General features: G+C 42.5%; 1 pseudogene; it reads right to left on the bottom strand.

Moving 5' to 3' along the window:
• Positions 1 to 809: 809 nt before the first annotated feature.
• On the bottom strand, positions 810 to 5,853 carry LOC122138304 (annotated as a pseudogene).
• Positions 5,854 to 14,585: the final 8,732 nt, after the last annotated feature.

Below are 14,585 nucleotides of genomic sequence, written 5' to 3'. Positions count from 1 at the left end.
GACCAGGACTGAATGTATCTTCTTTTTTGGTCCGGACCAAACTTACTGAACTACAAGTGTGAACACACCCTAAAAAGCTGAACTTAGACCACATCATGAAACCTGTGGTGGAAATGGTCAGTTTAATATGCACAAATGCTCTCAATCACAGACAGTTCAAAATCTCACTGCTTCTTCACTGCACTGTGAGATGGCTTTCAAGAGATCATTTGCTTTCTCATTTATTTATTTAGTTTTTTTAGCTTTCTTTTGAATCCAGTGAAGCTGTTCCCTCGCAGTAAAACATAAGTATCCTGAGCTACATGATCCCCATTGGATTTCAAATATGTTTTTTTTTTTTTTTGGTCGCCATGCTGCATTATCTGAATGGCCTAAACGTGGATCTGCAAGAGAAGTTAAAGATGCTGCCTGACCTGTTACAGCGTGTGGAGACACCGTCTCACTCGGTAGAAACTGATGCTATTGTAGTACCTAACTCTATAAACCTATGGTATCATAGTTGACAAATCAGTTTCTAAAGCCTCTAAATGATCGATATGATCAAAACATTGCTGAAAAACCTGTTTCACACAATATGCCACATGCTTTCTGACACCTGGCTGATAGTTTATACTTTTGTAGCAAGTTATAAGGCCTTTCATTATATTTGTAAAAATGTCATTCAGTAATTTGAGGGTGGTTATTTTGATGTTGCAAAGTTTTATTTACATCAAACAAAGACTGGATTAAATAGCCAGATATTTCACCTTAAGCTGTAAACCCATAAGATGTTACATTACTGTTATGTTTGTTCTCAGGGTGTGTTTTATTTACATGGCATTGATAAGAAAGCCACTAAACACTGTGACATTCCCATGTGCTTTTTTATATCTGCCGTTTTGGAGTACCATATACACTTGAACTCCTTTCTCCAACAGCAGCGTTAAGCCATTGCCTCCATTCTCTGGAGAATCAGTACTCGGGTTATTCTTTGTTAAAGCTACATGCTTTCCATTTTCTATACAAGGCCAATCCTGTTCCATGCTTAGTTCCAGAATGGTAGAAGAAACTGAAATAGTAAACTCCTCGTACTGGTGCAATGAAAATCCCTGTTAAAGAAAGAGACAAATCTTTATTTAACATCTGTAGACATGAATTCTACAAGTGTGTTGATAATATTTTCAGCAGTGTGGATTAATAATACCTCTAGCCTGTTGGTAGGCATCGCCAACATTAATGAAGACATTCTTGTAAACCAGTGTTACATCTGTGTTTACTGGTCCAAAGAAACCATTAGATCCTAATGAAGCTGAAAATGCCACGTCTGGTCTGTCTGAAGAGATCATATATCATCTTAAAAATCATGAACATCACTCTAAGACTGTGTTAATTCAATGTGAAACCATTTCTTGGAAACACATTTCACTGAGAAATCACTTGTAGATTTCACAGTTACAAATTAAATCCTACACCTATTGTTTATCAGTGTATTAGGTCTTCAGAAACATCAGTCTCACCTTGGCTTTCCTGTCTGATTTCCTCAATTTAAGCTTCACTGTTAGCAAATCTGGACACGAGCTCCTGCTGGCTGATTTCCAGAGCTTCGAGTCACGTCTCTGTGGCTCTGTAATTTCTCCTCTGTTGTTCCAAGTTCCTGCAGTAGGTCTGTGCATATTTGCAAAGGACAAGTCAGTGCTTAATTTCATTCTGAGAAAGGTGGTCGTCTTTAGTAGTCAATTCAGAGGTGGTCGGTTCTGTTGTGACATTCGGAGCGAATATAAGGCATTTGTATAGCAGCAGAAGAACTGCTATTGTTAACCTCATTCTAATGCTTTAACTAAAGCGTGTTAGAGATGTGTCTGCTGTATGAGGATGGTTTTAAACAGAATGTTACCAATCTGATGCTTTTATACCATTCTTATATCTCCAGTAATTCACACGTGATGGGCAGGGTAGATTTATGACTGTTGCTCAAACTATATTGTTTCATTACCTTTATGCTAGCTTAATGATTTACAAATTGATTATAAATACAATACAGACACATGTTGTTTATGTTCTTAATGGTAACTTTGATCTGAACTTTGGACTTTGGACTTATTAACTGTAGACGTACATTCATCATGTTTGTGACCTAATTCTCCCCACCCCCCTCCCCCCCCTATACCCCTAGATTTTCCTCTGTATTTCACAGATTTAGGTTTGTACAGGTTTTATTAAAGGGTATTTCCATCATTTTTGGTCTTACGGTTTTTTCTTGATTGCAGTCTTTTGAGTTAAAATTTCAAGACCATAACGCAAGACCATTTTTCACAAAGCACACCCATTTAGCCCATAACTTGAGCTCAGTTAGCACACAGATACCCACGTGGAAACCACTAAGAGTCAAAATTGATCACACACCGAATCAGAACCTTCAATAGATTGTTCCAAAAACTGAAGGAACTGACTGGGGCTCTTTTATCAATGGATCCAGAGAGACGTGATTGAAAAGGTTGAGGACACCAGAGAGGAGGAAGAGGATGAGCAAGAGCAGTAAGGAGTGGAGGAAGAGGTGAAAGAAGAGAAATAGGAGGAGGACGAGGATGAGGGGCACGGAGACAAGGAGTCTCAGATGAAATTTGTGCCACAAGTTGACCAAGTCCTTGTCCATGGTATGACTATGAGGGAGGCTGGGCAATGAGTTTAGCCAAATTTAAGTTGCTTCACCGTCGTCCTCGATCATAGAAACATTCAGGGAGGTGTACCTCAGTGTACTCTACTGTAACTTTTGAGAGCTATACTCTGTTACAACACATGCATCACATTCCCTTACATACAGATAGAGTTTCTGTCTGCTTCCGTTTTGTTAAAAGTACTTTTGTAAAATCAGTACTTCTATTTGTGTAGGACACAGAGTCGATGGAATGGAAGAAGCCTGACTAGACATTACAGTTGATGTGTGACAGATTTCACCCCCGCTGCCTGGCTAGGGCCAGTATAGCCTGTGATGTCTGTCCCAGACCAAATATGTGATGCTGGGGCAGAATATGTTTTTGTTGTTGTTTGGTGTATTGTTCTGTACAGTACATTAAGGAATAGAAAATGTGCAAATGTATACACGTGTTCATCATGTGAAATGTTCCTTGAGGGGGAGAAAGCAACAACTTATTACTGTTGCTTTTGTTTTTAGTTTTTGTAGTTTTGTTTTGAATTTATCTCACCAGTGTGTAAGACTATGTTGTAGTGTGTGTGTTTTTGAGGGCTTGTGTGTGATGTCTGAGAGCAAAGTTTGGATTTTCAGCAAGAGTGAATGGTTTAGAGTGTAGAGCTTCATTCTGACCTGAAAATAGGTTGTTTGGGGAATTGGGTGAGACGTTTATGGATTTGTGTTTACTGTTTTGAGAATATGAGGCATAGTTTCAAGAAATGTGTTTTAAGCAATCGAGAAAAAACTGTAATGTGAAAACTACAACACTTTCTGTTGTATAATTCATGTCTACAGCCTTCTGTTCATAATCAAAGGAGACTTGACATAATGTAGCGCGTAACACGTGCCGAGTCTGATGTGTCACACTTGTATAGGGTTCAATATGGTTCAATATGGGTCAACTGATCAGAAGGTAAGGAGCGGCTACTGGAGAGAGGGAAGCAATACAGCAGGTAGGTGAAAACCAAGAATTTTATTTACTGGTTGGAATCTTGCATTCATTGAAGAGTTTCTCAATTGCAATTTGTCTGGAGTATGTAAATCTCAATATTGTAATTTAACAACATACAATGTTTTAACAATGCTTGTAATCAATTCTCTTTTTGAAATTCTAGGAAGTTGGGCTCATCAACTCGAACAAATCAACTCAATTGAGAACAATTGTCATATACTTTGTATGAAAATGAAATAATAAAATAAACTTATTGGAAAATTCCACAGACTCAGTTTGTTTATAACCCAATAAAATAAAAAGAAACAATAAAACAATGTTTTCAGGACAAAATATTACAACTCAATTCAAATAACTCTTTCCCTTCAGAATGTAACAGTCTTTTCAGCCCAAATGGATCAAATATATCAAGATTCAACTGGATTGATTCAGTTAATGTCAGTTCAGAGTCAAATGACTCAGATCAAAAGACTTGTTGACTCGTTAGAATCGTTCAGTTCAGAATCAATGTCTCTCTCTGTTCAAAGCTCGAGGAAAAAAATATGCAAAGTCTCAGTCCTGTTTGTTCAAAACAAAAGGAAAAGATTTCTCACCGTTCCGATGAATTCAAGATCAAAGTTTCAACAATCAAATTGTCTCCGTGGGTGGGCTCGCCTTTTACATACGCTCACATGCGTCTCACGTGTCCAGGATGGTGTTCACAGTTTCTCAGAAAAAAACACATAAAGGAAAAAAAAAAAAACCCAGCCTTGCAAAACACAAGGCAGAACAATAATTAATCTTCCCATTCAAACACTTTCATCACACTTCATTGAATCGTTTGCATCTTCACATGTGATTAGCTTTAGCCCAACATGCAAATTAGCACTAGCTCATACACTATGCATAAGCGGCCTATATGACGCTAATATCACATCTTATTAAGAAGATAATTTGGGGTGCTTTGGTGCTCCGTGTATCTACATTGGCCTTTATTCTCGATTCTCCTGCCTCGCCGTCTTCTCACTTCGGCATCAGCTCTTCAAAGTTCACTCAGAAATGTAATCTCTCGATTGCATTCAAGTTTTCTCTCTGAATCACGATCTTTTTTCATGCGGAGTATCTGGAAGTCACTCAGTGTGCACATGCTTCGTCTGACTCGCTCACTCTCTCTCAATCTCTCTGATGGTGGCAGTGTCGCCGGTGCTGTCTCAGTGCGCTGCTACCATTACGAGTTGGAGTGTCAATCAATGCAGTACGATCAACGATAGGACGAAACACTTTCTCTTCTAAAGCACTCACTTTTCTCTCTTATTCTCTTGTTCTTAATTTTCCCATCTTTTTTTTTTTACATAACTTTCAACACTTTTCATAGAAGCAGATACCGCTGAACTTGGGCTCTCCCCGCTTTGAGGATATGCTGGTCCTGCTGCATCCTTTAGGCTGCAAAGTCACTGCAGTCGGACTCTCACTACACATTCTCTGAGGGTTATCTCCAAGAGAAGAGGGTTCCCCCAATGACACACGTGAGAGCTGCACTGAGCCCTTGCAATAATGATTGCACAACCAGAGAAAGGGGATTACCCAACGTGGAGTACTGTAACCTTCTTGGTGGTTCACAATGCCTTTGTGAGTGTCTAGGAACATCTGCCAACTCTGGCCCATCTCCACTAAGCGGTCTCGGGGACTCCTCAAATTAACAGATTCGTTCTGTGTAAAGCCATCATTCCTTTCATCCTCTCCATTGAGAGTCCCAGATGAGGTTTTTACCAGACTCCTGGTCCTGCTGTCCATTCTGCACAGGCATGTCACTTAAGACATGAGATCCAGTAGAGTCTTTCAACTGCAATCTCCCTTTCTCAGGTTCATCACGCAGACATCCATCTTCATCATCATGTAGGTCAGGTAAGTTCCCTTGTGACTCCGCTGATGTAGAAAGCCTTAGGTCTGTACTAATTGCAGTTCTAATTTCAGGAGAAACTTCTGATGTAACCCCAGTTTTTGACTGATCCTCAGGTCTGTGGTTGGAAAGAATCCTGCTCTCAATGCTTGATAAATACCGAGGTACATAGCTTGCAAAGTCATCTTCAGATTCAGAATTCTGGAATTCGCTTTCAGACTCTCCTGAACCAGGGTTTGCTCGAGTTCTGGCCTTGTAGGGTTTCTTCTGTCTTACTGACTCAGTTCTGTCTTCCTCTTGCAGAACCCCACAGGGTAGTAGCAAATCGTGATGGAGTGTGCGGAGCGGCCCCATTCTTGCCCTCAGGTTGAACAGTATAGACTGGTAAGTCACCAGCTTTCTTGATCACAACGTAAACTTCTTTCTCCCCACTCATCTGCAAACTTATTCTTTCCTCTTAGTCTGACATTCCTCACCAGAACACGATCGCCAACCTCAAGGAATGAAGCGACCACTCTCTCATCAAACCTCCGTTTATTGCGCACAGCTACTTTTGCAGTATTCTCTCTTGCTACCCTGTAACTCTCCTTCAGTCGATCCTTCAAATTCCTCACATAACTCAAGTGAGACTGGGATGACTTATCAGCAGGTAATCCAAAGGCCAGAACAACTGGTAGCCAGGGTTGCCTCCCGAACATTAACTCGTATGGTGAGATCCCAGTTGAGTCATGATGAGTACAGTTGTACGCGTGGACCAATGGCTTCACAAAACTCTTCCAGCAGGTTTTTCCCTTATCATCCAGGGTCCCCAACATCTGAAGCAGTGTCCTGTTAAAACGCTCCACAGGGTTGCCGCGTGGGTGATAAGGTGTCGTTCTTACTTTACGTATTCCTACTATGGCGCACAGCTCAGTTTTGACTCGAAGTCGGGCCCCTGATCACTGTAGAGTTTCTCCGGGAACCCATAATGGACTAGGAAGTCATCCCACAGGCATTTGGCCACGGTCTCAGCATTCTGGTTTCTGGTGGCTATCGCTACAGCGTACCTGGTGAAATGATCAGTGATCACTAGAATATCCTTTGTACCACTCCGATCAGGTTCAAGTGACAGAAAGTCTATGCAGACTAACTCAAGGGGTCTGCTTGTCACTATGTTCACCAGGGGTGCAGCTCGCTCAGGAGGAGTCTTCCGCCTCACGCAGCGCTCACAGGTCTTTATTTTCTCTTCCACAGTTGTCGCCATCCTTGGCCAGTAGAATCGAGATCTAGCGAGGTCCAGGGTTCTCTCAATCCCTAGATGGCCCATGTCATTGTGCAAGCTCGTTAGCACTATCTCTCGGAGATCCACAGGTAACGCCAACTGATATAGCACTCTTCCTCGATCTTGCCTCCTTCTAAATAACACTCCATTCCTGAACTCAAATCTGCTCCACTCTCTTAGCCATGAGGCAACTTCTGCAGGTTCTACTTTCCCAACCGGTTTCTTACCAGACTCAAAGATATTTGATAACTACTTTGAGTTCTGGATCAGCTCTTTGGTGTTCCTTCAGCTCCTCTTCAGACATATGGGGAAGAACTGGAAGACCATGGGCGTCCTCTTGCTGGAACTCTTGGGGTATTGCATCAACGCTGAGAGACAACGACTCAAACACGGTAGGTTGGGAGTACGACATGTCAGGATCAGTACAGCTCTGATACACTTGGTGTCTTTCGCAGAGAGCTTTCACCGCCTCTGGCAGTATCGTTGGTTGATCTGATTCTGCTAAATGGTGAAGGGTGAATTGCTTGATTCTTTCACACTCTTTTTGAGAGACAAAGTCATCCAGAGGCCTGTCATGAGGATGTCTCGAGAGTGCATCTGCATCCAGGTTTCGCTTGCCTGCCCGTTACTGAATCTTGAAGTTAAACGTCGACAGGCTGGACAGCCACCTATAGCTGGTCGCATCGAGCTTCGCAGATGTCAGAATATAGGTGAGCGGGTTGCTGTCTGTTATCACAGTAAACTCTCCTCCATACAGATAATCACTGAATTTGGTGATCTGCCCACTTGAGCGCGAGGAACTCCAGTTTATGCGCTGGATATCTCGTTTCGCTCTTGGTTAAGCCTCTGCTGGCGAAGGCAATTACTCTCATTCTACCTTCTTGTTCTTGATAAAGGGCAGCCCCAAGTCCAGTGGTGCTCGCATCCATAGTCAGCACATAGGGAAAGGCTGGGATCTGCAAATCCGAGGACTGGGGCTGAAGTCAACTTCTCCATGATAGTAGACAAAAGAGAACTGGAGCGCTGCTGGAATCCCTTGTATCCTCTGGTGCTCTTGGAAGGGTTAAATGTAGAAAAAAGATTTTGGAAAAAAATCCAAGTCCAGGCACTCAATAGGATGCAAAAGTTAAAAAGCCTTTAATAGTTGGGCTAAAGCATTAAAACACCAACGCGTATCGGCCCATTGGCCTTCATCAGGGTGTTGGTAACAAACAGACAGAATCACGCAATACTTATAGTTGCATTGGTTTCAGGTGTGCCACTCTGGTAATTGCAACACAATTTTGGGCCACTAGAGGCAATAGTTCAGATAATGGCTAATACCAAAGGTCAAACCATACAAATACAAGATAAGGGATCTCCAAGTGGAAAAAAAAGAGTAACACCAATACAAACATCTTGTGTACTCCACACAAATTATATCCCTAAAGTCAATAAATGTGTAGAGGCTAGTTACCCATCTTACTTCTGAATTCATTGTCAAGATAGTTCTAAAACAACAGGAGAAAAATATTATTATGGGCATTACAGTACATTAAAAGAACAGTCAACATTCACGGACAACAATACACTGTCCCTATTGAGACACAACCTTTACAAAAAAGGTGAGAGGTCAAAGTCTTCATTAAGACCTGGATGACTGGTGGCCCTCAAGGAATAGATCCAATATGTCTCCCTTTGTTTAAGACGTTTGATGATATCCCCACCCCTGGCATCCAGGCGAACAGCCTCAATGCCCACTACTCTTAGGGTCGAATCACTCCCATGTTTTGCGTCTATATAATGTTTGGCCATTGGATAGTTCATATTTCCAGTCCGAATGGCATATCTATGTTCAGCTACCCTGTCTCTTAGTCTCCTTTTAGTAAGGCCTATATAAAAACAGCCACAAGTACACTCTAAACGATAAAACAACATGGGTAGAATTGCAATTTATAAAAACTATTAATAGTGTAAGTCTTATTGCTAAAAACATCCATAAATTTGTCAGTTTTAGCAAATATTCTCACAATAATTACAATTACCACAAGGAAAGTTACCCTTGGGTTGACGAAGCCAAGTTTCACGTTTAGGAGCAGGGAGGTAACTTCTTACTAGCTTGTCCTTAAGTGTGGGGGCCCTCCTAAAACTGATTCCAGGGGGGTTCCGTGAATATTTCCCGTAAAGTCGGGTCACATTCAATAATGTTCCAGTTTTTCTTTATAATGTGTTTAATCTGGACCGCCTCCTTGCTGTAATGAGTGACAAAATAGGGTTTCTGTGTTGATACTCTATTGGGTCTAGACTGAAGCAAGCTCTTCCTTTCAAGTGATTGGGCTCGATTATGAGCTTGAACAAGAGTTTTTGTTTGATAACCTCTTTGTTGAAAACGCCGCTGCATATCCAAAGACTGATACTGGAAATCCTGATCTGAATCACATATACGCCTTAGTCTCTGGATCTGTCCAAAGGGTATGTTATCAATAAGCCATGGGGGGATGAAAACTATTAGCATGCAGCAAGGTATTACGATCTGTTGACTTTCTGAAGATAGATGTATGTAAGAATCCCTCATTATCTTTTGAGATCTGTACTGTAATGCCCATAATAATATTTTTCTCCTGTTGTTTTAGAACTATCTTGACAATGAATTCAGAAGTAAGATGGGTAACTAGCCTCTACACATTTATTGACTTTAGGGATATAATTGTGTGGAGTACACAAGATGTTTGTATTGGTGTTACTCTTTTTTTTTTCCACTTGGAGATCCCTTATCTTGTATTTGTATGGTTTGACCTTTGGTATTAGCCATTATCTGAACTATTGCCTCTAGTGGCCAAAAATTGTGTTGCAAGTACCAGAGTGGCACACCTGAAACCAATGCAACTATAAGTATTGCGTGATTCTGTCTGTTTGTTACCAACACCCTGATGAAGGCCAATGGGCCGATACGCGTTGGTGTTTTAATGCTTTAGCCCAACCATTAAAGGCTTTTTAACTTTTGCATCCTATTGAGTGCCTGGACTTGGATTTTTTTCCAAAATCTTTTTCTCCATGATAGTGTTGAAGGCCCTTTGGCATTTCTGAGTCCATCGATCTCCAAACTGCTCTTTAGGATCTCGGTACTGTGCACTTTCTTTTGGGCTCCGTCTCTGGTTTTTCTGCAGAGGGGGATAACCAACAGTAAGGTCATTGAGAGGGCCTTGTTATCTTGGAAAAGTCTTGGACGAACCTTCTGTAGTATCCAGCGAACCCGAGAAAAGACTTGAGTTCTTTAAGAATTCTAGGCCTAGGCCAGGTCCTGAGGGCTTCGATTTTGGATGGATCTGTTTCGACACCATACTCAGACACTATGTGGCCCAGATATCGGACTGACGTTTGGAAGAACTTGCACTTTTTAGGAGAAAGCTTCAGTCCGTAATCTCTAAGCCGTTCTAGAACTTGAAGGAGTCTGGCTTCATGTTCTTCAAGAGTCTTAGAAAAGACTATAAGATCGTCAATGAAGACCAATACTTCTCTTCTATTAAGATCCCCCATGCACCGCTCCATGAGCCGTTGAAATGTGCTCGGTGCATTTGTGATCCCTTGGGGCATTCGGCTGAACTCCCAGAACCCTAATGGACATACGAACGCTGTCTTCTGTTTGTCAGCCTCTTCCATCTCAATCTAGTAGAAACCCGATTTTACCATTTGGATCCAATTAGAACAGAAAAGGCTTCTTCCAGATTCGGCAGAGCATATGCATCCTTTATGGTTTTGGGAATTCAACTTTCTGAAGTCGATACACAAGCGCACATCATTTTTTCTTCTTCCGCACTACTACTATTGGGGAAGCGAATGGGGATTCAGATTGTCTTATGACACTGGCATCGAGGAGCTCTTTTTGAGGTGTCTTCTTACTGCATCCACATCTTGCGGGTGGATAGGTCTAGAACGCTGCTTGAAGGGTGTCTTGTCATTAAGATTGATATGGTGTTTCACCTTATCAGTGTGGCCGTAATCTAACTCGTGCAGTGCAAAAACATCTGGCATGGGTTAGGGTTAGGTTAGGGTTAGGGTTAGATCTGTTATTCGCTCCTTCCATTCACATGATAAGGGAGAGTCACCGAAGTCGGGAACAACCTTGTCTTGTGAAGGATTCGCAGCTTTGCACCCAGGGATACTCATGGGGTGTCTACCTTCGGTCACATGCTGGACGGCATGTACTTCGGCCAGTACTGCTCTTGGAGGGATTTTTAAAATCCCTATGCGTCTCGTTCTTCAGCACTACTGGTATCTGGACATTGCGCTTCGGAGGTAAGGATGTGCAGACTATTAGCCACTAGCAGTTCCACCAGGCAAGGAAGATGATGCTGATGGTTCCATTGCCACCTAAGTCTCCGACAGCGGCCCAATGATGTTGACACAGCCGTCGAGAACTACGGTACTTCCGGCTGTTACAACGTCAGGCATACCTCCCTTCACTTTTACTTGGCCCAAGACACTCGCACTAGCTTGTCGTCGTCTTGCTTCGAGGATCACAGCTCGGTACCCATGGTAATATGACTTAACTTGGGGCATGGTCGCTTGTGCATGATCAGCATAAAGGACGTCCAGCGGGGTGCATATGCCAGATCTGGGACCACTAGGGCCAATGTCAGAACTTCAGCTTCAATCCCTAGGAACTCCTGAGGAAACTTCAGAGTCAATTCAACATATCCTAGATAAGGAACGGCCTGTCCATTTGCACCTTCAACCTCTAACAGGTGGTTCAACGGTTGCATGGGATGCTGCGACAAGTGACTATCATAAAAAGAAAGGGGAATTGTCGTCACCTGAGATCCTGTGTCCAACAAGCAGCTCACTTTCTTCCCTTCGACTTTAATTTGTGCAGTGCATTTCATTCCTACCAGTCCAGCTGGTAACTTGAAGGAGCTTCTGGTGTCGGCCTGCTTGTCAAACACTCATTGATGCTTAGGGCATTGTTCGTTTTTATCAGTCCCCGTCAGCCCCGTGACAGAGACTGACTTTAATTTAAAGACTCTGTGGCAAGTCCTTGTTGGAGATTCCACTCAGCCTGCCTTTCTCTCAGCTTCCTTCTCTTTTGTTCTACTCTAGATGGATTTGGGGGGCTTTCACAGTTGATGGCTAGGTGGCCCGTCATCCCCACAAAACGGAAACAATACCATGGCCGAGGCCTATTGGTCCTAATCTCAGTGTGCTTTGGTCTTGCATGTCTGTCTTTGCTGTTTTCCCCAGCATCAGGTTTACTCAGATTCTCTCTCTGACTGAGGGATCTTTCAGACTGGTATCTCTGTGCTCCAGAAGCAGCAAACTTGGACTTTGAGCACCGCTATCTGTTCTTTCAGTTCCTGAAGGATCACTCATCCCTCCTGCTTGCTCTCTCTCACTTCCCCCTGATGAGTAGCTGTGTTTAATGGCTGCAACTTGGCTTTGGAGAGCTGCAATCTCTTTCTTCAAAATGCCTACTTCAGTCATTTCAGGGAGTTGCACTTTACTCTTCTGCTTAGAGGCTTTCGGCTTGGGGAGCAGCAAGAACTAGGGAATCAGTGTCTTCCTCCGATGTGCTGCAATAAGCAGACTGTTGGTGTGCTGCTGTATGCAGTTTAAGGGGAAACTGATGGGGTGCTTACTCATACCCCAGATGCTTCCTCATTCTCTCCTTTTGATGTTTGCTTATCTTCCGCTGTATGCATGAGTATCGCTAATTCAGCAAAAAGGAAGTGGGTCTGCTTTTCTCTTTTCGAGCTGCAGATCAGCTATCAGGGCATTGTCCCAGCAGCCACGGCAGAACTGCCTCAACAGACAACGGTCTCGTTCACTCTCTGCAACTCCGCTCCGTCTGATGGCAGCACTCAGAATTACATGCAATCTGTGGAGGTAGGCGGACGACCTTTCGCCAGGATTCTGCAGGGTACTTGGCTAATAATTAGTCTCCATCCTCCACCGACCCATAGACGGACTCCAGCAGTCTAAGACACTCTGACGACGGAGCGTTCGGGTTCACATGCTTGATTATGTCTGAAGCAGGCGGTAACAAGCAGTCCAGAATTTCCCGCGTCTTGTGTGACTCAAGAAGGGATGGATCATTCAGTTAGTAGTCAACACTTGGCCCTCCAGGTGTCGAAGTCAGGTTCGTTGTTTGGACGAGGCTCCTCCCAGAGAAAGCTTTCAGGCCGGAATGAAGCACTATGTGGGGACACAGGATCACTCGTCCTCATAATGTGTTCCATCACTATCCTTTGGATACCTGAAGGGTTCATAGCAGACATGGGAAGCTTCACTGATATTGTCTCAGCAGAGTTGGCATCTCCATCATTCGAAAAGTGTTTCATCTTGACTGGGTTTTTTCATGCTCTATTCTCAGTTCAGAGGGTGACTTGAATCCTTCCAACCGAGAAGGAGTGCTAGTCGCACTTGTCAAGGGGCTCGTCTCTGGCTTTCACGCCACTAAACCTTCATCAATTCTCGTTGGAGAACATCTTGTAGGGTTTCCCCATTGGCGCTTGCTATTGCTTGTAGTTTCTCCAAGCACTCAGCGGTGGCGCTACTAGTGGCAGGGGTGTAAACTGTAACCAGAGCGCAAAGATCACACATGGCTGAACTGTGCGTGAACTCCCACTACTGCATTACGATGAAACTCAGATTGTGGATCGTCAATCAGTAGATTGCGTCGTATGGAGCCAAATCTCAAGAGGCACGTTTCTAGTGCTGATCTGATTCAGTCAGTGTTATGCCACTAACGATTACTGCATTTTGCATATTAACGCCTTCCCGTTCCACAACATCCATTTTCTATCAGATTCACTGTACGTACTTGTATTGATGATTATTCACACTCAGTCGCTGCAGCGTCCTTACTCCTGGCTGGCTCTCGCCACAGTGTAGCGTGTAACACGTGCCGAGTCTGATGTGTCACACTTGTATAGGGGGTTCAATATGGTTCAATATGGGCCCACTGATCAGAAGGTAAGGATCAGTGGAGAGAGGGAAGCAAACACAGCAGGTAGGTGAAAACCAAGAATTTGATTTACTGGTTGGAATCTTGCATTCATTGAAGAGTTTCTCAATTGCAATTTTGTCTGGAGTATGTAAATCTCAATATTGTAATTTAACATACAATGTTTAACAATGCTTATAATCAATTCTCTTTTTGAAATTCTAGGAGGTTGGGCTCATCAACTCGAACAAATCAACTCAACTGAGAATCAATTGTCATATACTTTGTATGAAAATGAAATAATAAAATAAACTTATTGGAAACTCCACAGACTCAGTTGTTTATAACCCAATAAATTTGAAAGAAACAATAAAAACTATGTTTTCAGAACAAAATATTACAACTCAATTCAAATAACTCTTTCCCTTCAGAATGTAACACAGTCTTTTCAGCCAAATGGATCAAATATTCAAGATTCACTGGATTGATTCAGTTTAATGTCAGTTCAGAGTCAAATGACTCAGATCAAAAGACTTGTTGACTCTTTAGAATCGTTTCAGTTCAGAATCAATGTCTCTCTCTTTTCAAAGCTCGAGGAAAAAAATATGCAAAGTCTCAGTCCTGTTTGTTCAAAAACAAAAGGAAAAGATTTCTCATACCGTTTCCGATGAATCAAGATCAAAGTTCAACAATCAAATGGTCTCCCGTGGGGTGGCTCGTCTTTTTACATACGCTCACATGCATCTCACGTGTCCCGGGATGGTGTTCACTCAGTTTCTCAGAAAAAAAACACATAAAAGGAAAAAAAAAAAACAGCCTTGCAAAACACAAAAGCAGAACAATAATTAATCTTCCATTCAAACACTTTCACTCACACTTCATTGAATCGTTTTCATCTTCACATTG

The sequence above is a fragment of the Cyprinus carpio genome, chromosome B8, assembly GCF_018340385.1.
Source record: "Cyprinus carpio isolate SPL01 chromosome B8, ASM1834038v1, whole genome shotgun sequence".
NCBI lineage: Eukaryota > Metazoa > Chordata > Actinopteri > Cypriniformes > Cyprinidae > Cyprinus > Cyprinus carpio.
Note: the sequence above shows the minus strand (reverse complement) of the source record. Positions and strands in the feature narration are given on the sequence as shown.